At 41.1% G+C, this 11,369-nt stretch overlaps 1 non-coding gene across 1 annotated transcript; it reads left to right on the forward strand.

Moving 5' to 3' along the window:
* The first annotated feature begins 10,996 nt into the window (after positions 1–10,996).
* Positions 10,997–11,100, forward strand: LOC148561402 (small nucleolar RNA R71). Its single transcript, XR_015886581.1, has one exon. It is a non-coding gene; the product is annotated as a small nucleolar RNA R71 (small nucleolar RNA).
* Positions 11,101–11,369: the final 269 nt, after the last annotated feature.

Raw genomic sequence — 11,369 nt, forward strand, 5'->3', positions numbered from 1 at the left:
CTTAACTTACCTTCATAGTTAGAGGTTAACAAGGTGGGAGAAAAATCCAATTCTCATCACAATCGATAAGGATAACCAGGATAGGACTTCTAATTTTCATACCTCACCAAGAGTTTCATTAAATATTAATTTATTAATTCCTGCAATTTATTTTCCTTGTTATTTAAATTACCTGTTCCTCACTTTCAAAAACCCCAATTTACAAAACTCATAACCAATAATAAGAACATACTTCCCTGCAATTCCTTGAGAAGACGACCCGAGGTTCAAATACTTGGTTATCAATTTTAAAGGGGTTTGTTACTTGTGACAACCAAAACGTTTATAAGAAAGGTTGATTGCTTGGTTTAGTAACTATACTTGCAACGAGAGTTTACTATAACTTCTAAACCATCAATCTTCAGTTCTTCACTGTGCGGCCGCACAAAGAGCACGATAAGGAACATGCATGCATACGCACAAGGTGGTGCACACGCACAGACCAAAGAAAACAACGGAGCGCCCACGCACAGACCTTGTTGGCGCTGCGAACAGAGGGCAATACAAAGAGTGTGCGGGCGCACAAGCTTGTGCGCTTGCACAGGTCGCAAAACTTACAGTTGTGTGCGCACGCACAGCAGCGTGCATATGCATAGATGCCCTGTTTTGCAAAAAAATTTCTTTCATTTCTAAGGTGTTATGCCTTAGATGAATTAACATTTCAACCCCAAAACATTCAAAACATCACAAAATCATGATCCATTTGCAATTCAACCTATATAAACTCAAATTTAAACTAATCCTAAGCTAACTAAGACAAGCAAACATGCAAGAAACTAGGATTATAAGGAAAGAGAAAGGGTAAGAAAGATGTTACCTCCGGGATCCCATATTCTAGGCATCCATTCACTTTCTTGTTGATCTTTATGCTTCAAGCCGGATGGATAAGCTCCTAATTGGCCCTTGTAACAACCCAACATTTTCCAAAAATCACCATTCTTGAACTCCGATTCTTGAATTATTCTTCTTGAAGGACCTTGGATTCTCTTGGCAACCAACACCCTTTTCTCCACCATCTACCAACCCAAGAAAGAACTTGAGTTGGTAGTCCATCTCCAAGAGAGCATATTGATGGGGGCCAATGAAGCTCATAGCTGAAATTGCCACCCATTCAATACGTTCTTGGTTGTCAACTCCTTCCTCACCAACCTTTTCCTCCTCTTCTCCATCACTCACATCATAACATGGAGGTTGTGAAAAGTCTACCTCCATGTATCTCTCAAACTCAATGGGAAGAGGATCATTAGGATCATTAAGGGGATTAACCAAGGAGGATAAAAAATCATTAATGATGGAATCCTCATCTTGATCAATATCCCTCAATTCTCTTTTTTTCTCCTCCAATTCCAATACTCCACTTTCTCCCTCTTGTTGCATGTCATGACCCAACTATTCTTCTTTCCCTTGAGGCTCCACATTATTCTCTTCACTCTATTCTTTAGTTGATCCTTCACATTCTTCAAGAAAAGTGTCTTGATCGGATGAGCGTAAGAGGACTAAGTGGTTCACCACTTCGGCTATGGTTGTCACAAATTGCCCTTGTATCCTTCAGAATCCTTCTTTCTATTGGATAAAGGCTTGAAGGTCTTGTGGTTCTTGGGCTAAGGGTGGGAAAGTTTCACATTGTGATGAAAAATGGGTTTCATTATTTGGGAGGAAGGTTGTATATATAGGAGGTGATTCATGTTGGTAGGTATCTTGAAGTGGTGTGTAAGGAGGTGGATGATGGTATTGATTTGGTGTTTGAAAATATGGTGAATGAGGATTGTGTTGAGGGTAGGGGTGATGAAGAGAAAATTTGATGGTATAGAATTTCACAAATAAATTCTCGTTGTAAGCATAGCTCCAAACCAACAAACAATCCTCCTCAATCAAAAATTTTGGTTGTCACATGTACAAACCCCAAAAAGAATTAACCGAAGCATTTAAACTCCGGGTCGTCTCACAAGGAATTGCAATGAAGTGCTCAACTATTGTCTATGAAGATGCAAGGGGAAGTTTTGATTTGGAAATTGACAAGAAAGTATAAATGACAAGAAAGTAAAATAACAAGAACTAATAAAAGAAATGGAAAGAACTCTTGGCTAAGACATGGAAAATTGAGATCACCATCCTTGTCAACAAACTATATATTGACAATTATGAGGAACCAAGCTCATTAAGTGTACCTCTATACGTGAAGTATATCAAATGGCTTGATCAACATCAATCCATAAGGCCTAACCTAGCTACCAATTAACTTAGTAATAGGTTAGTATCAATGGTTATCAAATTGACCACCAAGGATTCTCAAATCACCAATTCAATGAGACCCAATGACTCAAGGTCACTCAATTCTCTTAGTCTAGGCCAAGAGTCAAGAAAACTACTCAAAAACTGATGCACGGAAAACTTGTCTCACAACAAATCTCCCTTCGGCAAGTGTACCGAATTTGTCGTCAAGTAAAAACTCACAATAGAGTGAGGTCGAATCCCACAGGGATTGATTGATCAAGCAACTTTAATTAGAAGAATGTTCTAGTTGAGCGAATCCAGAATTTTGGTTGAGAGTTGCAGAAAATAAAATGGCGGGAATGTAAATAACAGAAAAGTAAATGCTAGGATTAAAGGATTGGAAGTAAATAACTGAAAATAAATTGCAGAATTGTAAATGGGAATGGGGGATTTGCTCATAAAAGTAAATGGCAGAAATTAAAGAGAATGGGTAAGATCAGAGATGGGAGTTCATTGGGCTTAGGAGATGTTGCAATTCTCCGGATCAAGTTCATTTTCATCTCTTCCTCAATCAATGCACTCATTGATCTCCTTGGCAATCTTAAGTGATTGAATTACAATTTCTTGCAATTCAATCTCTCAAATCTTGATCAATAGCCAATTCCTTGGTCAGTTGCTCATGAGAAGAGATGAAGTATGGTCACTGATTATACCACATGCATTTCCCAAATCAAGTATTGAGAGGGTTATAGTCACATACCCATCCAAACCTAATTTGGTCCAGCATGAGAAAGCATTTCTAGCTTGATCTCTTCATTCCTCTTTCAAGGTTCAAAAGAGATCCAAGTTTGAATAGCTTCTCTTCCAAGATAACTACTCAATTGGATGAAGATCGAAAGCTTTCAAGTAAAATCAAGAGAAAAGATAGAAGAAGAATAATGAAAATTAGTATTGATCCATCAAATTACAACAGAGCTCCCTAACCCAATGAAATGGGTTTAGTTGTTCATAGCTCTAGAAAATGAAAACAAAGATGGAGAATACATCATAAAACTAGAAAATGCAGAGAAAGTAAAATACAGAGAGTAGTTATCCTCTTCCAGCCTCCTCAAACTCTCTTTTACAATTCAAAGCTACTCCTATATATACTACTCTTCTCAGCTTCTAGTTTGCTCTTCGAGTCTTGGGCCTTTGGATCTTGAGTTTGAAGCAGTTCTTTTCTTCATTTGGGCTTGGCTTTACTTGCAGAGAGAAAGTGTTAAGCGGGCAGAGACTTTAGCTCAGGGCGTAAGGGGTGTTAATCATTTAGTGAAAGTATAAGTTCGGGAACGTTAGTGACACTTAACATTTTCAATAACGTTCCAATGTACCCCCTTGCCTCACGTTAGATCCCACGTTAACTAGGTTAACGTGGCTTCTAACGTGGCCTTGTCAACCTTCGAGAACGTTAGTGACACTCAACATTGTCACTAACGTTCTAGTGTGCCCCTTTTTGCTTCACGTTAAAGCCCACGTTAACTAGGTTAACGTGGCTTCTAACGTGGCCTTGCCAACCTTCGAGAACGTTAGTGACACTCAGCATTGTCACTAACGTTCCAATGTGCCCCTAGATCTCACGTTAAAGTCCACGTTAACTAGGTTAACGTGGCTTCTAACGTGGCCATTCTTAGCCATCCCAACGTTAGTGACAATGTTGAGTGTCACTAACGTTGGCTCATCATTCATTCCTCATCGTTAGCTTCCACGTTAACTAAGTTAACGTGGAAGTTAACGTGGCTCCTTGGGGGGTTGTGTGGTTGCTTCCAATGTTAGTGACAATGTTGAGTGTCACTAACGTTGTCGACAACTCTCACTTCTTACGTTAGCTCCCACGTTAACCAAGTTAACATGGGAGTTAACGTGGTGTGTTGCATCCTTAGGCCAACGTTAGTGACAATGTTGAATGTCACTAACGTTGGCTTCTCTTCCCCTTTTAACGTTAGAGGTCACGTTAACTAGGTTAACGTGGGCTCTAACGTGGCCATTCATGAGTGTTTGCCAACGTTAGTGACAATGTTAAGTGTCACTAACGTTGGCTCAACTTCCCTTTTCCACGTTAGAGTTCACGTTAACTTAGTTAACGTGACTCTTAACGTGGGCAATGATGGCTTTGAGAGTGTCATTGGCAATCACTTTTCTCATTAATCTTGCAAGTTTCCTCCCTTTCCTTGCTTCCTTTGGTCCTGAAATCAAGCAATAGAGTGCATCAAAGTTCTAGTCCAAGTCATGGGCAATGCAACATATAATTTGTCACTAAACTTATGCAAAATCCTCATGAAATAATGTGAAATGCACAATGTATGCTTGAATCAAGGTGTAAGTGAATATCTACCCATAACTAGCTTATTTCCTAAGGAAATGCATGAAACTAACCTAAAAACAGTAAAGAAAAGGTCAGTGAAACTGGCCAAGATGCCCTGGCATCACAACACCAAACTTAAAGCTTGCTTGTCCCTAAGCAAGTACTGGAACAAGAGAATGATGAATGGAATATCCAGAGGAATGAGTCATTCTTGTGGATGTCATGTTACTGATTTTATGGTGGTTTCATGCATAGCAACTTAGGTTCATTCCATTACTGGCTTTCAGACCTTTATCATGTCCCTAAACACTTACTTTGTCTATATCCCATGAGACTTTTATTCATTGATCCTTTTATTGTTATTTCAAAGGTTATTTGTGTTATTTAGGCTAAGTGCTCTGTAAGGGGGCAACTCTTTAAGATAAGCTTTCAGCCAACACTCCCGAACCAGTTGGTTCAAGGTGCTAGGTGTTGAAGCACCCCTAAGGACTTACTCCCTCAAGTCTCTCCCCCATACATACACACCACAGGCATATAGTTCCTTTATTTTCTTTTTTTGAGACCTTGGTGTCCAGCACCTCTTTGGGTTACTAAATGCTCTGTGGTGAGGGTTACTCTTGATAGTGGATTTTCAGCTTATATTCCCGGGTTAGTTAACCCAAGTCCAAGTGATAAAGCACCCCTGAGAGCTTATTCATCCAAGTAGATCCCTCACACAGGAGCACCACAGACACTTGTCTCAAGGTCCAAACCATTGGTGCCTAGCCTTATTGCTTACTCTTTTTCTTTTGTTTTTCACTTCCATTATTCTTTCCCTTTTCTCTTATTAGGATCTTGTCATCTACGTAGTCTCATGGGTATATCCAAAGTCAAGTATTCAGGATAGATAGTTGTCCTCCTAACCTTGCGGTTGAACCAACTTAGCTAACTTATGACTACCCTAAAGATTCATGAATGCACTTCCACAATATGAACTCCACTCTGGTCTTTTAAAAACATAAACATTCTCTTCTTCATTTGATTTAAAAGGAACAAGCATACAAGTAGCCACAAATCAAAAGTGCATTCGGACTTCCAACTTTCAACCATTCTGAGTACAATGGAATTAAGTAACAATACAACCTTCGGGTGATGATTTCTGGTTGCTCTCTCTCTTTGTCATCATCCTAGTTTTTGGCTGCCTCGCTTCTTTGGGTAGAGGTGCACCATTTCCTCATAAGATTCCTGCAAGGTGACTGGAAGTTGCTTGTTCCTAAAGCACTTGAGACATAGTTAGCTTGCATGTATGCTGGTGCTTTTTAAACTCTATTTGGTGTGTGAACACCAAACTTAGTTCCTTGCCCAGTGCAAACATTGCACATATGCAGAGAACCCCATATCTTATTGTCAACAAAGCAATGATCACCTATAGTCTAACTACATCTAAGTGGTTTCTCTTGATTGGATGGAGCTAGCAATGTTCTTCTGGAGTGGAGTGTAATTCTAACCAATGTCCTTTGGTGGAACACCAAACTCCGAATTACACCATCACTCTTGGATTGTTCTGGTGTAGAACACCAAACTTAGCTCCTTACAATACAGGGGAAACGACTTGTGATGTTTATTGAAATAAAGATGAATGTGAAACTACCTGAGGTTGGGTTGCCTCCCAACAGAGCGCTCTTTTATCGTCGCAAGCTCGACGAGTCCTTAGTTACTTGAGATGGTACTTTACTCTGGGGCTTTCCCCCATGTTGCCCAGATAATGCTTGAGTCTTTGTCCATTCACTGTAAAAGTCCTCTCTGAACCTTCATCCGTGATTTCGATGTGGCCATATGGTGATACTTTCGTAACCATGAAAGGTCTGGACCACCTAGACTTGAGTTTTCCTGGAAACAACCTTAATTTAGACTTGTAAAGGAGTACTCGCTGCCCCTTTTCGAAACTCCTTGGCGCAAGATGCATGTCATGTTTTCTCTTTGCCTTCTCTTTATACATCTTAGTGTTTTCATAGGCTTGTGACCTGAATTCCTCTATCTCTTGCAGCTGCAAGATCCTTTTTGCACCAGTAGCAATGCTGTCAAAATTTAGTATCTTGATAGCCCAGAGAGCTTTGTGTTCCAGCTCCAGTGGTAAATGACAAGCCTTTCCATAGACCAGTTGATATGGAGACATTCCAAGTGGAGTTTTGAATGCTGTTCTGTATGCCCAAAGAGCATCATCCAGCTTCTTCGACCAATCCTTTCTAGATGCACCCACAGTTTTTTCCAGGATCCTCTTCAGTTCTCTGTTGGATATCTCAGTTTGCCTACTCGTTTGAGGGTGGTAAGGTGTGGCTACTTTGTGTTTTACCCCATATCGTAGGAGGAGAGCTTCTAGTGGTTTGTTACAAAAGTGGCTCCCTCCATCACTGATGAGGGCTCTTGGGACTCCAAACCGGCTAAAGATATTCTTCCTGAGGAAGTGCATGACTACCTTGTTATCATTAGTTAGGGTTGCAATAGCCTCTACCCACTTGGAAATATAATCCACTGCTACCAGGATGTACTTGTTTGCTTATGAGGTTGGGAATGGTCCCATGAAATCTATTCCCCACACATCAAACAGTTCCAGTTCCAAGATGAAATTTTGTGGCATGGCGTTTCTTTTGGCCAGGTTTCCAGATCTTTGGCATTCATTGCAGCTTTTTACTAGTTCCTTGGCATCCTTGAAAAGGGTGGGCCAAAAGAATCCGCTTTGTAACACCTTTGCTGCAGTTCTGTCCCCTCCAAAGTGCCCGCCATAACATGAACCGTGGCAGTTCCACAGGACTTCTCTTCCTTCCTCTTCCGAAACACATCTTCTAAGGATTCCATCTAAACATTTCTTGAAGAGATATGGCTCGTCCCCGACAAAGTATTTTGCATCATTCATGAGCTTCCTCTTTTGATGTTTATTGATCCCTGGGGGTAATGCCCCAGTTGCCTTGAAATTTGCAATATCTGCGAACCATGGTGCTTTGTGAACTGTCATCAACTGCTCATCAGGGAAGAGCTCGTTCACATTTGTATCATTTTCTTCACCTTGATCATGAGGGATTCTGGATAGGTGATCTGCCACCTTGTTCTCCACTCCTTTCTTGTCTCTGATTTCAATATCAAATTCCTGCAACAGTAAGATCCACCTTATTAGTATTGGCTTTGATTCTTGCTTGGCAAACAAATATTTAAGTGCTGTGTGATCTGTAAAAACAATAACTTTAGCACCAATGAGGTATGATCTAAATTTGTCAAATGCAAAAACTATTACTAGCAACTCCTTTTCAGTAGTGGTATAATTTCTTTGAGTTTCATTAAGGACTTTGCTAGCATAGTATATCACACGAACTAGGTTATCTTTCCTTTGTCCTAACACTGCCCCAACTGCAAAATCAGATGCATCACACATCAATTCAAATGGTAGGTTCCAATCAGGTGGGGAAATGATAGGAGCAGAGGATAACCTCATTTTCAAATGTGCAAATGCTAGTATGCATGTTTCATCAAAGATAAATGGTGTATCAGATACAAGGAAATTGCTTAAGGGCTTGGCTATCTTTGAAAAATTTTTAATGAACCTTCTGTAAAAACCAGCATGCCCTAAAAAACTCCTAATTGCCTTGACATCACTGGGTGGGGGTAGTTTTTCAATAAGTTCTACTTTAGCTCTATCAACCTCAATGCCTTGGTGAGAGACCTTGTGACCAAGGACTATTCCTCCTGTCACCATGAAGTGGCATTTTTTCCAGTTCAAGACCAAATTGGTCTCTTGGCATCTTTTCAATACCAAGGCGAGGTGATGTAGGTAACTAGGAAAAGAATCTCCGAATACCGAGAAATCATCCATAAAAACTTCAATGAATTTTTCTATCATATCTGAAAAGATAGAAAGCATACAGTGTTGGAAAGTTGCAGGGGCATTACATAATCCAAATGGCATGCGCCTATAGGCAAACACTCCATACGGACAAGTAAATGAGGTTTTCTCTTGGTCTCTCAGATCAACCACTATTTGGTTATATCCTGAATAATCGCCGAGAAAACAATAATATGCGTGCCCTGCAAGTCTTTCCAACATCTGATCCATGAATGGAAGGGGAAAGTGGTCTTTTCGTGTAGCCTCATTGAGTTTTCTGTAGTCTATGCACATCCGCCATCCTGTGACAGTCCTTGTGGGTATGAGCTCATTTTTCTCATTGGTAACCACAGTGATTCCTCCCTTCTTGGGCACAACATGTATGGGGCTAACCCATGGGCTGTCCGAAATTGGGTATATGACCCCTCCTTGCCAAAGCTTCATAACCTCTTTCTGTACCACTTCCTTCATGATTGGGTTCAGCCTTCTTTGGGATTGAATGGATGGCTTGGCATCATCTTCCAACGGTATTTTATGCATGCATATGGTTGAACTGATTCCCTTCAGGTCAGCAAGGGTCCATCCAATGGCATCCTTATGCTCCCGCAGCACCTTGAGTAGCTCGTCCTCTTGATCTTGACTGAGGGATGAATTTATGATCACTGGGTAGTTTTCATTTTCTCCTAGATATGCATATTTGAGAGTGGGTGGCAGTGCTTTGAGTTCAAGTTTGGGTGCTTCTGACTTTTCGTTCCATTCCTTTGGTGCATCTGGTATATGTATTTCTGCTGTGGCAACCTCTTCACTTGATTCAGATTCTTCCTCCACCAATCTCTCGTCCTCTTCAGGTTCTTCTTCTTCAAAATTCTCCTGCACTTCATCCTCAAGTGCATCTAACCTCATGCATTCCCCCAATTATTCTGGTGGATAACTCATGGCCTTGAACACATTGAATGTCATCTTTTCATTGTGTAATCTCAGTGTGAGGTCACCCTTCTGAACATTGATGACAGCTCCAGCAGTGGCCAAGAATGGCCTTCCCAAGATGATGGAGGTCTTGGCGTCCTCCTGCATGTCCAGCACCACAAAATCTGCTAGAAATATGAAATCTCCCACTTTTACTAGCAAATCCTCTACTATCCCGTGAGGGAATTTGAACGATCGGTCTGCCAGTTGTAGGGCCATTTTTGTTGGTTTAGCCTCCTCAATTTTCATCTTTCTCATCATAGCTACTGACATCAAATTGATGCTGGCCCCTAAGTCACAAAGAGCCTTCTCTACTGTGATTTCTCCTATAATACAAGGGATCTGAAAACTCCCAGGATCCTTCAGTTTCTGAGGTAGTTTATGCTGAATGATAGCACTGCACTCTTCAGTTAGTATCACAGTCTCATTGTTCTTCCAGCTTCTCTTCTTAGTCATTAGCTCCTTCAAAAACTTGGCATAGAGTGGCATTTGTTCTATGGCTTCAGCAAAGGGTATGTTGATTTGTAGCTTCTTAAAGATTTCCAAAAATCTCAAGAACTGGTTGTCATCTTCTTTTCTTCAATAGCTGGGGATATGGAGCTCTTGAGATGTTCAGTTGGGGTATCCCTTTTTCTTTCTGCAGACTTGGCGTGGGAAGTTAAACTCCATCTTGCTCTTCTCCCTTTTCATTTGAGCCTTCTTCTTGTGGTTTTTGGGGATGTTCCTTCAGTTCCTTCCCACTCATAAGTGTGATAGCTTGACACTCCTCCCTTTTGCTTGAGTGGGCATCATAGCAAAAGTTGTGGTTAGGGAGCTGCTTAAACAAATAGCTGATTTGTGTCTCCAGTTTCGTGATGGCAGCATTTTGATTCTGCATGTTGGACTGCACTTCCTCTCTGAATGCTTTACTGTCTCAAATGTCTCTGCATACTCCTTCAATTAAGGTTTCGATCTTAGAGAGCTTGTCATCAATTGATTGGTGATTCGGAGCAGATGTGTTATTTTGGTTTTGATAAGCATATGAAGAAGTGTTGTTGTGGGGGTGTTGAGACGTCCTCTGTGTGAATTGCTGGTGAGCTGCATTGTTGTTGGAGTCGTAACGTCTCTGGTCTTGGTTTTGATCTTGCTCACTTTCCCACCCAAAGTTTGGGTGGTTTCTCCATCCAGGGTTGTAGGTCTTGGAGTATGGATCATAGTTTTTCCTTGGTGAACTCCCAATGTAGTTGGCTTGCTCCTGACTCACCTCTGCTTCTTCATTCACTCCTTCTTGGATTGTTGATGAAGTGGAGATTGCTGCTACTTGGTTCATCTCCATCTTCTTGGTGAGGTTAGCCAGCTGCTGGGTAATGAGCTTGTTTTGGGCCAACAGAGCATCTACATTGTTTAGCTCCATTACTCCTCTTGTGTTCCCTCTTTCGGAAGCATAGAAGTAGTCATTCTCTGCTACTGTTTCAATAACATCTATGGCTTCCTCAATGGTCTTCTTCTTGTTCAAAGAACCTCCAGATGAATGGTCTACGGCCTTCTTTGACTCATAAGAGAGCCCTTCATAGAAAATGTGCAGCTGTACCCATTCGTTGAACATGTCAGGTGGACACCTCCTTGTTAAGTCCTTGAACCTCTCCCATGCTTCATATAGAGTCTCACCATCTTGTTGCCTGAAAGTTTGGACCTCAGCTCTCAGCCTATTGATTCGTTGAGGAGGGTAAAATCTTGCTAAGAATTTGTTCACCACGTCTTCCTAAGTTGTCAAGCATTCCCTTGGGAAAGATTCCAGCCATTTGGCTGCCTTGTCCCTGAGTGAGAATGGAAATAAGAGCAGTCTATAGGCGTCAGGATGAACACCATTAGACTTCACTGTGTCACATATTCTCAGGAAGGTGGTTAAATGTTGATTGGGGTCTTCTTGAACACTTCCTCCAAACGAACAGTTGTTCTGAACAAGGGTGATGAGCT

This window comes from Arachis ipaensis, chromosome B6 (genome assembly GCF_059453495.1).
Source record: "Arachis ipaensis isolate K30076 ecotype BB chromosome B6, ASM5945349v1, whole genome shotgun sequence".
NCBI lineage: Eukaryota > Viridiplantae > Streptophyta > Magnoliopsida > Fabales > Fabaceae > Arachis > Arachis ipaensis.